The following is a 12,872-nucleotide window of genomic DNA, read 5'->3' on the forward strand; positions in this document are numbered from 1 at the left end:
CACTGCTCCTTACCTTGGATGAGGGATATCTCCTCACAGCCTCCCCTCCTGACCTTGGACATAGAGTAGCTCCTCTCTGCCCTCCTGCACCCATGCAGCCACCCCAGAGAAGTTTAGCAACTATCAACACCAAGGTAAGACCTAAAAGAAAAAAAAGTGGAGTTGCTCATTCATGTCCAACTCTTTGCAACCCCATAGACTGTAGCCTACCAGTCCCCTCAGTCCATGGAATTTTCCAGGCAAGAATACTGGAGTGGGTGGCCATTTTCTTTTCCAGTGGATCTTCCTGACCCAGGGATTGAACCCTGGTCTCCCACATTGCGGGCTTTTCCATCAGACCGCTTTACCATCTGAGCCACCAGGGAAGCCTTAGGACCCATCACTACCTAACTCTAAAATCCAGGCTCTTTCTAATGTATCACACAGCTTCCAAAACAAATAATAGAAGAATTTAAAAAAAAAAAAAAAAGAATAAATGGTGAGTAGAGATAGTTCCTGGAGAAGGCAATGGCACCCAACTCCCGTACTCTTGCCTGGAAAATTCCATGGATGGAGGAGCCTGGTGGGCTGTAGTCCATGGGGTCGCTAAGAGTCAGACACGACTGAGCAACTTCACTTTCACTTTTCACTTTCATGCATTGGAGAAAGAAATGACAACCCACTCCAGTGTTCTTGTCGAGAATCCCAGGGACAGCGGAGCCTGGTGGGTTGCCGTCTATGGGATCGCACAGAGACGGACATGACTGAAGCGACTTAGCAGCAGCAGCAGAGATTAGTTCCAACTGGCAAGATCTGAGAAGGCTTTTTGGAAGAGCTGGGATTGGTCTCACCTGGGTTTTGAAAAATAAACTTGTCTTTAAGAGTGATGATAAACAGCCACCTTTTTCCTAACTGGAAAAAAAGCCTCCTTTTCCCTAAAACCACACAGTTTTCTAAATTTATATGTGGGTAAGGACATCTGTTTATGTGGAAAAATGCAAGATGAAACACTCATTTACCCAGTCCAGGCCTAATCAAGGTAAAACTAAAGCGGTAGACATAGTGGTGGGTTGGCAGTCTGTGCAACCCAAGCTCCTGGTGGCCTTCTCTCTTTCCCTCAACAACACAGAAACAGAAAATAACTATAAGGTTATTATTTGTTCATTGCACAAAGCTCTATCTGCCATGGATAGAGAATATTATCCAGCTGCCTTTATATAGGTCATGCAATTCCATGCCTTACTTATAGGTCTAAATCCCCTGAATTCCAGTGTGCAGACAAGACAGAATTTAATTTGGAAATTCATCTTCTTAATAAATATTTTGGAGCAGCTCCTGCATTTCAGGCTCTGTATTGTGAGCCGTGAAAAACACAGACATAAGTAGGATATTTGTCCCTACTCTCCAAGAATTTTAACTCTTTCATTTCCATGTATTTCACTATATGTTAATTATTCCTAACCTATGCTTTAATTTCACATGTGAAGTCATGTTCATAAACACAAATGCCTACTAAAAATCTCTTGAAAGCACTGTAGGCACCTCAAATCCATTATGTCCAAAACTAAAATTACTTCCTTTCTTCAAAGCTACACAAATATTCATCCCAACATCCTTTCTGGAATTATGGGAATCACCCTCTCTGTCTTTCTATGCCATTTCATCTACAACTACTCAATAACCAAGTTATTTTTCCTTTCTTATTTCCTTCTGATTCTTATTTCTCTAGCTTTTAGACTCCCAGTCTGATTCAGGTCTTAATTATTACTGACAAAAACCACCTAAAATTGTTTTTCATATTCTATTTGCCACACTAAATATAGCTTAAAATGCAAATCAGACCAACTCTTCCATCTTAAAATACATCATAGAATCCCTCTGCTGCTGTTGCTGCTACTGCTAAGTCGCTTCAGTCACGTCCGACTCTGTGCGACCCCAGAGACGGCAGCCCACCAGGCTCCCCCATCCCTGGGATTCTCCAGGCAAGAACACTGGAGTGGGTTGCCATTTCCTTCTCCAATGCATGAAAGTGAAAAGTGAAAGTGAAATACGCTCAGTCGTGTCTGACTTCTAGTGACCCCATGGACTGCAGCCTACCAGGCTCCTCCATCCATGAGATTTTCCAGGCAAGAGTACTTGGAGTGGGGTGCCATTCATTGCATTCTCCACATGACATAATAAAGAACAAGTTCCTTCTATGACATTTAAAGTCTCCCAAGTTCTAGCTACTACTTATTTTCTTAGCCTCCTTTGCCACCAAGACTTTAAACTTAGTATTCTACTTAAGTTCTTAACGTTTCATATGCTATTATCTGCCCTTGTGCTCATTCCTCTTTCTTCTGCATTCTTTCACATTTCTTTTCTATGCTGATTTTTATTCTCTTGAAAGGCTCAATTTATCCTAAATGTCCCTTCTCTATACTCATGAATATGCCTCACCCTGTCTTAGCCTTATTGTATTAACTTCATTTGTTTATATAAATATCTCATCAGAACTATGTCTTAATTAGCACTTTTACCCCCAGCACCCATGACATGCCAAGCATAATGTAAATGGCCACCATATGTCTATAGGTGACAAGGTTTTTAGTGAAGATTAATAACATTACAATTACGGTAGAGCCATAAAATAGAATACTACGCAACAATAAAAATTGAATTTTGGACCCATGAAATGAGGTGGATGAAAAGAAGCCAGACAAAAAAGACTAAAAATGCTATAAACTGTATGATTCTATTTATAAGACATTCAAGGCAAAATTATATACAGACAGATACATTCTCTTAATATACAGGGTCATACAGGATCTATGCAATGCTTCCTTCTTAAGACACTTAAACAACAACAAAAAAATTTTTTTTAATCTGTGAGAACTGAAAGAAGATCACTTATTGCTGGAATCTTGAGGTATACAGAGGTGATTGGCTATAAAGGGACTTGAGGGAATGATGGGAATATTCTGTATTCTGACTGTAATAATAGCTACCTAACTGTATACATTTGCAGCAAACTATAAACTTAAAAGTCTCTGATGGCTCAGTGGTAAAGAACCTGTTTGCAATGCAGAAGATGTTAGTTCCACCCCTGAATCAAAAAGATCTTCTGGAGAAGGAAATGGCAACCCACTCCAGTATTCTTGCCTGGGAAATCCCACAGAAAATGAAGCCTGGCAGGCTACAGTTCATAAGGTCTCAAAGAGTCGGACATGACTAAAGGACCAAACAACAAAAATACCCTTTAAAAAGGTGACATTGTATGTGAATTACAATTTACATACAATACTTCATTCTTCCTTCACAAAATGTTGAAAGTGAAAAGCGAAAGTGAAGTCACTCAGTCGTGTCCGACTCTTTGGGACCCCATGGGCTGTAGCCTATCAGGCTCCTCCATCCATGGGATTTTACAGGCAAGAGTGCTGGAGTGGATTGCCATTAAGCAACATAAGTGGGGAGTTTTGTTTGAAAAAACAAAAAACTCTGATTTGAGGACTCCAAGGAAAATGAATAATGTTCTAGATAGTTATGGGAGATAGGACACTCCGTGCTAGTCCATGGATAGCTACTCCATGATATTCCAAATATTATATTTGGTTGGATAACAGTTAGATGATAACAGACCTGTTTATAAATATTTTGCATACAATCTCAGAGGTTTTCTACCACTAATTGGTACAGACACTAAACGTGGCAAATTTTTCAGAAATCAACTCAGTGGCCTGATAGCTTTCCTCACTTGTGTTCCTTAAGATCAATTAAGAACTTCTCCCTTGGGATTTTCCTGGTGGTCCAGTGGTAAAAAAAAAAAGAAACAAAAAAAAAAACCACCCTCTAATTCAGGATTTAATCCCTGGTCAGGGAACTAAGATGCCACATGCTGTGGGGCAACTAAGCCTGTGTGCCATAAACTGCAGAGTCCATGCACTCTGGAGGCCAAGCACCACAACTACTGAGCTCCCACACCACAACTAGAGAGAAGCCTGCATGCTTCAACTAGTACAAAACACAGTAAATAAATACTTTTTAAAACTTCTAAAAACCATGGAGTTAAAAAAAATTAATAAAAAACCTCTCCCAGGCCTGCACTTCCTCACACACATACACCCACTCACTACATTTAACTGATACTTCCAGATTCTTCCTTTTGTTTTCACTCCAGATGAGGCAAGCACTGGTTCCTTTCCAAAACAATGTTCTTAGATCATTTTTTAACCTTTTTGGTAAACAGAGAACTGGTCAGGCAACTATCTATGGTCATAGTTTCACCATAGATCTTATTAGCTGATTAAAGAGATGTCTATAAAATCAGGGGGGAAAAGGAGTATAATTTTTCTGTAGTTTTACAAGAAATAGTTCAGCCATACCTAAATAAAGCACAGATGGTCCCAAATCATGACTCTTTCATGAGTAGGTAGAATTCTTCATAAGAATTACATCTATGTGGACTTAAAATCATAATAATTAGAATTTAAACAAAACGTTCTGTGGAAGTAATATTGCCTCTGCATACTATAAATCCTACATTTGAGAACATTTCCTAAAGTGCACAGAGTGAGAAATGTGTAATTCTTCTTAGAATTTTCCAAAGAACTGATGGAAACAGAGAACTACAATAGATGCTGTTTAGCTCAGAATTTACTTTATTCTTGGGAACCAGAACTGCATTCCTGGCCATCAAATGAAATCTAGACTCTAAACTGTAGGATTTGTGGAGCAAGTTTACCTGGTCTCTACACTATATTCAACTTCTTTGTGCTCTAGTGGGTTATTCTGAGTTGCTAATTATGCAGTGGCAAGAAAACACAGAAGAATTGTACAAAAAAAGATCTTAATGACTCAGACAACCACAATGGTGTGGTCACTCACATAGAGTCAGACATTCTGGAGTGTGAAGTCAAGTGGGCCTTAGAAAGCATTACTATGAACAAAGCTAGTGGAGGTGATGGAAATCCAGCTGAGCTATTTCAGATCCTAAAAGACGATGCTGTTAAAGTGTTGCACTCAATATGTCAGCAAATTTGGAAAACTCAGCAGTGGTCACAGAACTGGAAAAGGTCAGTTTTCATTCCAATCCCAAAGAAAGGCAATGCCCAAGAATGCTCAAACTACCACACAATTGGGCTCATTTCACATCCTAGCAAAGTAATGTTCAAAATCCTTCAAGCTAGGCTTCAACAGTTCATGAACTGAGAACTTCCAATTGTACAAACTGGATTTAGATAAGGCAGAGGAGCCAGAGATTAAATTGCCAATATCCATTGGATCACAGAAAAAGCAAGAAAATTCCAGCAAAACATCTGCTTCTGCTTCATTGACTATACTAAAGCTTTTGATTGTGTGGATCACAACAAACAGTGGAAAATTCTTAAAGAGATGGGAATACCAGACCACCTTACCTGTCTTCTGTATGCAAGTCAAAAAGCAACAGTCAGAACTGGACATGGAAAGGTGAATTGGCTCCAGATTGGGAAAGGCTGTATATTGTCTCCCTGATTATTTAATTTCTATGCAGAGTACATCATGTGAATTGCAGGGCTGGAAGACTCACAAGTTGGAACCAAGACTTCTGAGAGAAATATCAACCTCTGATATGCAGATGATAACATCCTAAGGGCAGGAAGCAAAGAGGAACTAAAGAGCTTCTTGATGAGAGTGAAAGAGGAGAGTAAAAAAGCTGGCTTGAAACTCAACACTCAAAAAACTAAGATCATGGCAACAAGTCCCATCACTTCATTGCAAATAGAAAGGGAAAAAAGAGAAACAGTGGCAGATTTACTTTCTTGGGCTCCAAAATCACTGCAGATGATGACAATAGCCATTAAATTAAATACACTTGCTCCTTGAAATAAAAGCTCTGACAAACCTAGGCAGCATATTAAAAAGCAGAGACATCACTTTGTCAACAAAGGTCCATCTAGTCAAAGCTATGGTTTTTCCAGTAGTCATGTATGGATGTGAGAGTTGGACCATAAACAAAGCTGAGCGCTAAAGAATTGATGCTTCCAAGCTGTGGTGCTGGAGAAGATTCTTGAGAGTCCCTTGGACAGCAAGTAGATCAAACCAGTCAATCCTAAAGGAAATCAGTCTTGAATATTCACTGGAAGGACTGATGTTGAAGCTGAAGCTCCAATACTTTGAACATCTGATGTGAAGAGCCAACTCGTTGGAAAAGATGCTGAGGCTGGGAAAGATTGAAGGCAGGAGGAGAAGGAGGTGACAAAGGATGAGATGGTTGGATGTCATCATCGTCAATGGATACTCATTTAAGCAAACTTCAGGAGATAGTAAAGGACAGGGAAGACTGGTGTGCTGCAGTCCATGGGGTCACAAAGAGTTGGACATGACTGAGTGACTGAACAACGAAACAGCAAAGTGGCTTATTCTGAGTTGCTAATTATTCATCAAGGAATAGACCCCATTTCTGCTCATCTTGGATCAGATTTCACTGAGACCTGCTTGCATAAAACATCTTAGTTGAAAACCTATAAAGGTTTGGAGGGTGAAGTCCCTGAGGGGCCTCTCTCTGGTGGCCCTACTGATACAGTTAACTTTAGGCAGGTTGATAATGAGTCCAAGACCCCTTAAGAAGGACGCATACATTCTTTGTCTATAAACAACAATACATCTCACTCAAGGATTTTTGTTTTTCCTTAAGCTCTGTGTTAATGATTATATAGCAATAATATATCTTGCCTGAGGACATGTTTTCCTTAGGTCCTGTGCTAATGATTATATAACAACAATGTATCTTGCTTGAGAACATGTTTTTGCTTCTTAACAGAAACCCATTCCTTCTGGCTAATCTTGTGTCTATGTTATCTCAAAGCATGTGTTGTAAGAGAGGGTCTGGTAGAACTTTTACAACCTTGATATACTCTTTTAATCCATTCTTGGTAACTAATCAACAGGTATATAATGCTCAAGCTAATGATGCAGGTATTCTCTTTTACCCCTTTCTGATGCTTATGTCAGAAATCTTCTCTGTTTCATTTCAATAAACTCTCTTTCATCACCACAAGCCTTGTATGGTCTCTGTTATCTGCCCAACTTGGTAAGGGAATTCCTCTCCCCACAAGAGCCCTCACCTTGGGTACAGCCTACACTCCATGGCTTCACCACATCAGGACCAGTTTCTCTACCACATCAACTCTATTTTAAATCAGATCATGCCAAACAAACCAAGATACCTGAAAATATGATCAGCCATTTCAATCTAAAACAGAAATTAAATATTTAATTTTATTTCTAGTAGATTATTCCTCAAATTAGTCCCTCTGTTCTAGCTACTTAACATAGTTTTATTTTTTTACTTCTAACTCTAATATTGTTTACAAACAACTTCAATCTTTCTGTTATATCCTCTTGTGCTTTTCTCCATTTTGCCCTGATATGTATTGCCTTAAGATCTAAACTCAAAATTTTTTAAGAAAAATTGATGTGATAGTATTTTCAAACAACCATGAAATTTTCATATGCTGCTATTAAAGAATATTGATTATCTCAATAGATGCAGAGAAAGCCTTTGACAAAATTAAACATCCATTTATGATAAAAGCCCTCCAGAAATCAAGCATAAAAGGAACATACCTCAACATAATAAAAGCCATATGTGATAAACCCACAGCAAACATTATTCTCAATGGTGAAAAACTGAAAGCATTTCCCCTAAAGTCAGGAACAAGACAAAGATGCTCACTCTCACCACTATTATTCAACATAGTTTTGGAAGCTTGGGCCACAGCAATCAGAGCATAAAAAGAAAAGGAAATCCATATTGGAAAAAAAAAGAAGTAAAACTCTCACTGTTTGCAAATGACATGATCCTCTACATAGCAAAACCCTAAAGACTCCACCAGAAAATTACTAGAGCTAGTTAATGAATACAGTAAAGTTGCAGGATATAAAATTAACACACAGAAATCCCTTGCATTCCTATACACTAACAATGCGAAAACAGAAAGAGAAATTAAGGAAACAATTCCATTCACCATTGCAATGAAAAGAAGAAAATACTCAGGAATAAATCTACCTAAATAAACAAAAGACCTATATATAGAAAACTATAAAACACTGATGAAGGAAATCAAAGATAACATAAACAGATGGAGAAATATACCATGTTAATGAATTGGAAGAAGCAATATAGTGAAAATGAGTATAGTACCCAAAGCAATCTACAGATTCAATGCAATCCCTATCAAGCTACCAACAGTATTTTTCAGAGAATTAGAACAAATAATTTCACAATTTGTATGGAATTACAAAAAACCTTGAATAGCCAAAGCAATCTTGAGAAAGAAGAATGGAACTGGAGGAATCAACCTGCCTGACTTTAGGCTCTACTACAAAGCCACAGTCATCAAGGCAGTATGGTACTGACACAAAGACAGAAACATAGATCAATGGAACAAAATAGAAAGCCCAGAGATAAATCCACGCAGCTATGGACACCTTATCTTTGACAAAGGAAGCAAGAATATACAATGGAGAAAAGACAATCTCATTAACAAGTGGTGCTGGGAGAACTGGTCAACCATTTGTAAAAGAATGAAACTAGAACACTTTCTAACACCATACACAAAAATAAACTCAAAATGGATTAAAGATCTAAATGTAAGACCAGAAACCATAAAACTCCTTGAGGAAAACATAGGCAAAACACTCTGACATAAATCACAGCAGGATCCTTTATGACCCATCTCCCAGAGTAACGGAAATAAAAGCAAAAACAAACAAATGGGATCTAATTAAACTTAAAAGCTTTTGCACAACGAAGGAAACTATAAGCAAGGTGAAAAGACAGCCTTCGGAATGTGAGAAAATAATAGCAAACAAAGCAACTGACAAAGAATTAATCTCAAAAATATACAAGCAGCTCCTACAGCTCAATTTCAGAAAAACAAGTGACCCAATCAAAAAATGGGCCAAAGAACTAAACATACTTTTCTCCAAAGAAGACATACAAATGGCTAACAAACACATGAAAGATGCTCAACATCACTTATTATCAGAGAAATGCAAATCAAAACCACAATGCAGTACCATGTCACACTGGTCAGAATGGCTGCTATCAAAAAGTCTGCAAAAAATTAACGCTAGAGAGGGTACAGAGAAAAAGGAACCTTCTTACACTGTTGGTGGGAATGCAAACTAGTACAGCCATTATGGAGAACAGTGTGGAGATTCCTTAAAAAGCTAGGAATAGAACTGCCATAAGACACAGCAATCCCACTGCTGGGCATACACACCAAGGAAACCAGAATTGAAAGAGACACATGTACCCCAATGTTCATTGCAGCACTGTTTATAATAGCCAGGACATGGAAGCAACCTAGATGTCCATCAGCAGACGAATGGATAAGAAAGCTGTGGTACATATACACAATGGAATATTACGTAGCTGTTAAAAAGATGCATTTGAATCACTTCCAATGAGGTGGATGAAACTGGAGCCTATTATACAGAGCGAAGTAAGTCAGAAAGAAAAACACCAATACAGTATATTAACGCATTTTTAGAGACATTACTTTGCCAATAAATGTCCGTCTAGTCAAGGCTATGGTTTTTCCAGTGGTCATGTATGGATGTGAAGAAAGCTGAGCACCGAAGAATTGATGCTTTTGAACTGTGGTATTGGAGAAGACTCTTGAGGGTCCCTTGAACTGCACGGAGATCCAACGAGTCCATTCTAAAGGAGATTAGCCCTGGGATTTCTTTGGAAGGAATGATGCTAAAGCTGAAACTCCAGTACTTTGGCCACCTCATGCGAAGAGTTGACTCATTGGAAAAGACTCTGATGCTGGGAGGGATTGCGGGCAGGAGGAAAAGGGGATGACAGAGGATGAGATGGCTTGATGGCATCACCGACTCGATGGACGTGAGTCTGAGTGAACTCAGGGAGTTGGTGATGGACAGGGAGGCCTGGTGTGCTGCGATTCATGGGGTGGCAAAGAGTCAGACACGACTGAGCAACTGAACTGAACTAACTGATGGAATTCAGAAAGATGGTAATGATGACCCTATATATGAGACAGCAAACAAGACACAGGTGTAAAGAACAGACTGTTGGACTCTGTGGGAGAAGGCAAGGGTGGGATGACTTGAGAGAATAACGTTGGAACATGTATATTAACATATGTGAAATAGATGGCCAGTCCAGGTTCGATGCATGAGGCAGAGTGCTCAGGGCTGGTATACTGGGACGACCCTGAGAGATGGGATGGGGAGGGAGGTGGGTGGGAAGGTCAGGATAGGGAACACATGTACACCCATGGCTGATTCATGTGACTGTATGGCATAACCACAACAATATTGTAAAGTAATTAGCTTCCAATTAAAATTTTTTAAAAAATAAAGATAGGAGGAATAAAAAAATAAGAAAAGAAAAAGTGATGTGATAGTATTTTCAAACAACCATGAAATTTTCATATGCTGCTACTAAAGAATAAGCATATACTGTTCATTCTTTATGTTGATAGATAAATATAGGTTGAAATGTGTTATTCTTAAGATAACCAACAGTTATATAAATATGAAGCTGACTTCCAAAGTAGTAAAGAAAAAAAGAAACTAAGAAAAATGTAATCAATACAGCAAAGATAGGAAAAGAACAAAAGAATAAAAACATGTAGGCATAAAATAAGAGGCAGAAGTAAAGTTAAACATATGTCATCCTGAGAAAAGTAAATTAATCAAATGCCTTCATATAACCTCTCTTTAGTCAAGCAAAATAAATAATAAACAATCTTCAATACACAAAGCCACAATTGTGCATGCTATTTGGAAGATACAACAAATTAAAATGGCATTAAAAATATTCAAAAAAGAAAGAAGTAGCTTTCTCTATTAATATCAAACAGAGTAGAATTCAAGTCAGAAGTATTAAATGAAGAAAAGAGAACTATTTTATGTCAATGAAAGTTACATTCTACAATGATATTATAGAACTAAATATAGACATGCCAAACATTAAATATTAAAATAATATAAAACGAAAGCTATTAGGAACACAACAAATAATTTTTGAGTGTAGTTGTCAGTGGGCTTATCTCTAACTGATAAATAAACAACAAAAAAGGATATGATAGTTTTGGATAATATTAGAAGCCTTAGTAATAGACACCTGCCAAAATCTGCAAACTGTAAACATCCTTGGAATATTTACCAAAATATAAAGTGAAATGCTATAAGGAAAAACCCAAAATAATTTGCCATAACATGGACTTTCTTACGCAACTTTTTTAAAATCTTTTTTACTTTCATTTCAACTAAGAAAAATTACATAGAAATTTTTAAATACTCATAAAAACTTGAACTACAAATTATAATTATCAATATTAACTATTTACACAATAATAACAATTGGAACTAACTATCAAAAGGAATGATAAAACTAAGCGACTTAGCAGCAGCAGCGGCATGCTCACAGGAAAACTTGTAGCCTAAATGCTTTATTGTAAAAAAAAAAAAAAAAAGAATAAATGAAAATAAGTGAAATATTTGCTTTAAAAAGCTTAGGAAATTAAATTAGGTGTCTAAACTTTCACCTCTGCTTAGGAAAGAATTTGAATACTTATCATTGACAAGTATTTGAGGGAAAAAAACAATACTGGTAACCATGTAAATCAGTATAGCCCTGCTGGATTGCTGATTGTCAACAAACATCAAAATCCTTAGCAGTTTCACTTCTACAAATTTACTCTAATAATGGATTTGCACAAAGATCTAGCTTGGTATTTAAACCATAAAGCCTATGCCTATGAAGAGTTAAATGGCTTTGAGTGAGTGAAGTCGCTCAGTCGTGTCCGACTCTTTGCGACCCCGTGGACTGTAGCCCACCAGGCTTCTCCGTCCATGGGATTCTCCAGGCAAGAATACTGGAGTGGGTTGCCATTTCCTTCTCCAGGGGATTTTCCCAACCCAGGGATCAATCCCGGGTCTCCTGCATTGCAGGCAGACACTTTAACCTCTGAGCCACCAGGGAAGTTAAATGGCTTTAACTTGAGTTAAATGACTTTAACTTGAGTTAAATGAGTTAATATGGCCTAATAGACACTTGTCTGGAGAAATGTCATGCCAGTTACATTAGTTTCAGGACAACTTTGATACCATCAAGTTTTGTGAATTCCAAACAGAAATTAAATCAATAGATAGATAGATGATAGGCTTCAGCATTCAACAGGGATTGAAAAATCTAATACCAAGAACAAAAGAATAAGGCATTACTCTTAAATGATTCAGGAACCTATTATTACAGTTATTATGTACCATGGTTACACTGATATTTCTTCTAGAACCAGAATTGCAGAAGGGAAGTTTTTGCTCTTTATACCCATAAAATTTTTAAGGTTAGTTTCTGCTTCCTGCATACCATACATACCGACCCCAGTGTCTCTCATGGTGACAAAAACAAAAGACAAAACATTGCTCCTTAATACAAACACCTTCCAATCTTAAAACCATGGCTCCTCTTAGTAAAGAGATCTCCAAAAACCACATCAATCAATGATAATCCATGTTCCACTGAATGTACTGCCTCACACATCAGTAGTATGAGGAGGCACATAAAAACACCCATCATTTAATTTCTTTCTTTACTCTCCTCTAGGATAACTAAATAGCTATAGATAAAGCTATAAAGTTAGATATTCTAGGACCTCAGTTTTCATCTTATTTACTCTTTCATCCCTTGCAGGCAATTTTCTGCTCTTCTCATTTTCAATCCTGTTCTCTGGAAGGTCCTTGATAAGTTTATTTCTAATAAGCAAAAATAATGAAGCTTATGTATTAGAACAGTGATTAGAGTGACTATTAGCATTTTAAGAGAGGAGGGGAAAACTGTCTAGCATGCCTAAAAACCCAAAACATAAAATATGGCCTAATAGACACTTGTATGG

Source organism: Budorcas taxicolor, chromosome 5, assembly GCF_023091745.1.
Source record: "Budorcas taxicolor isolate Tak-1 chromosome 5, Takin1.1, whole genome shotgun sequence".
Classification (NCBI taxonomy): domain Eukaryota; kingdom Metazoa; phylum Chordata; class Mammalia; order Artiodactyla; family Bovidae; genus Budorcas; species Budorcas taxicolor.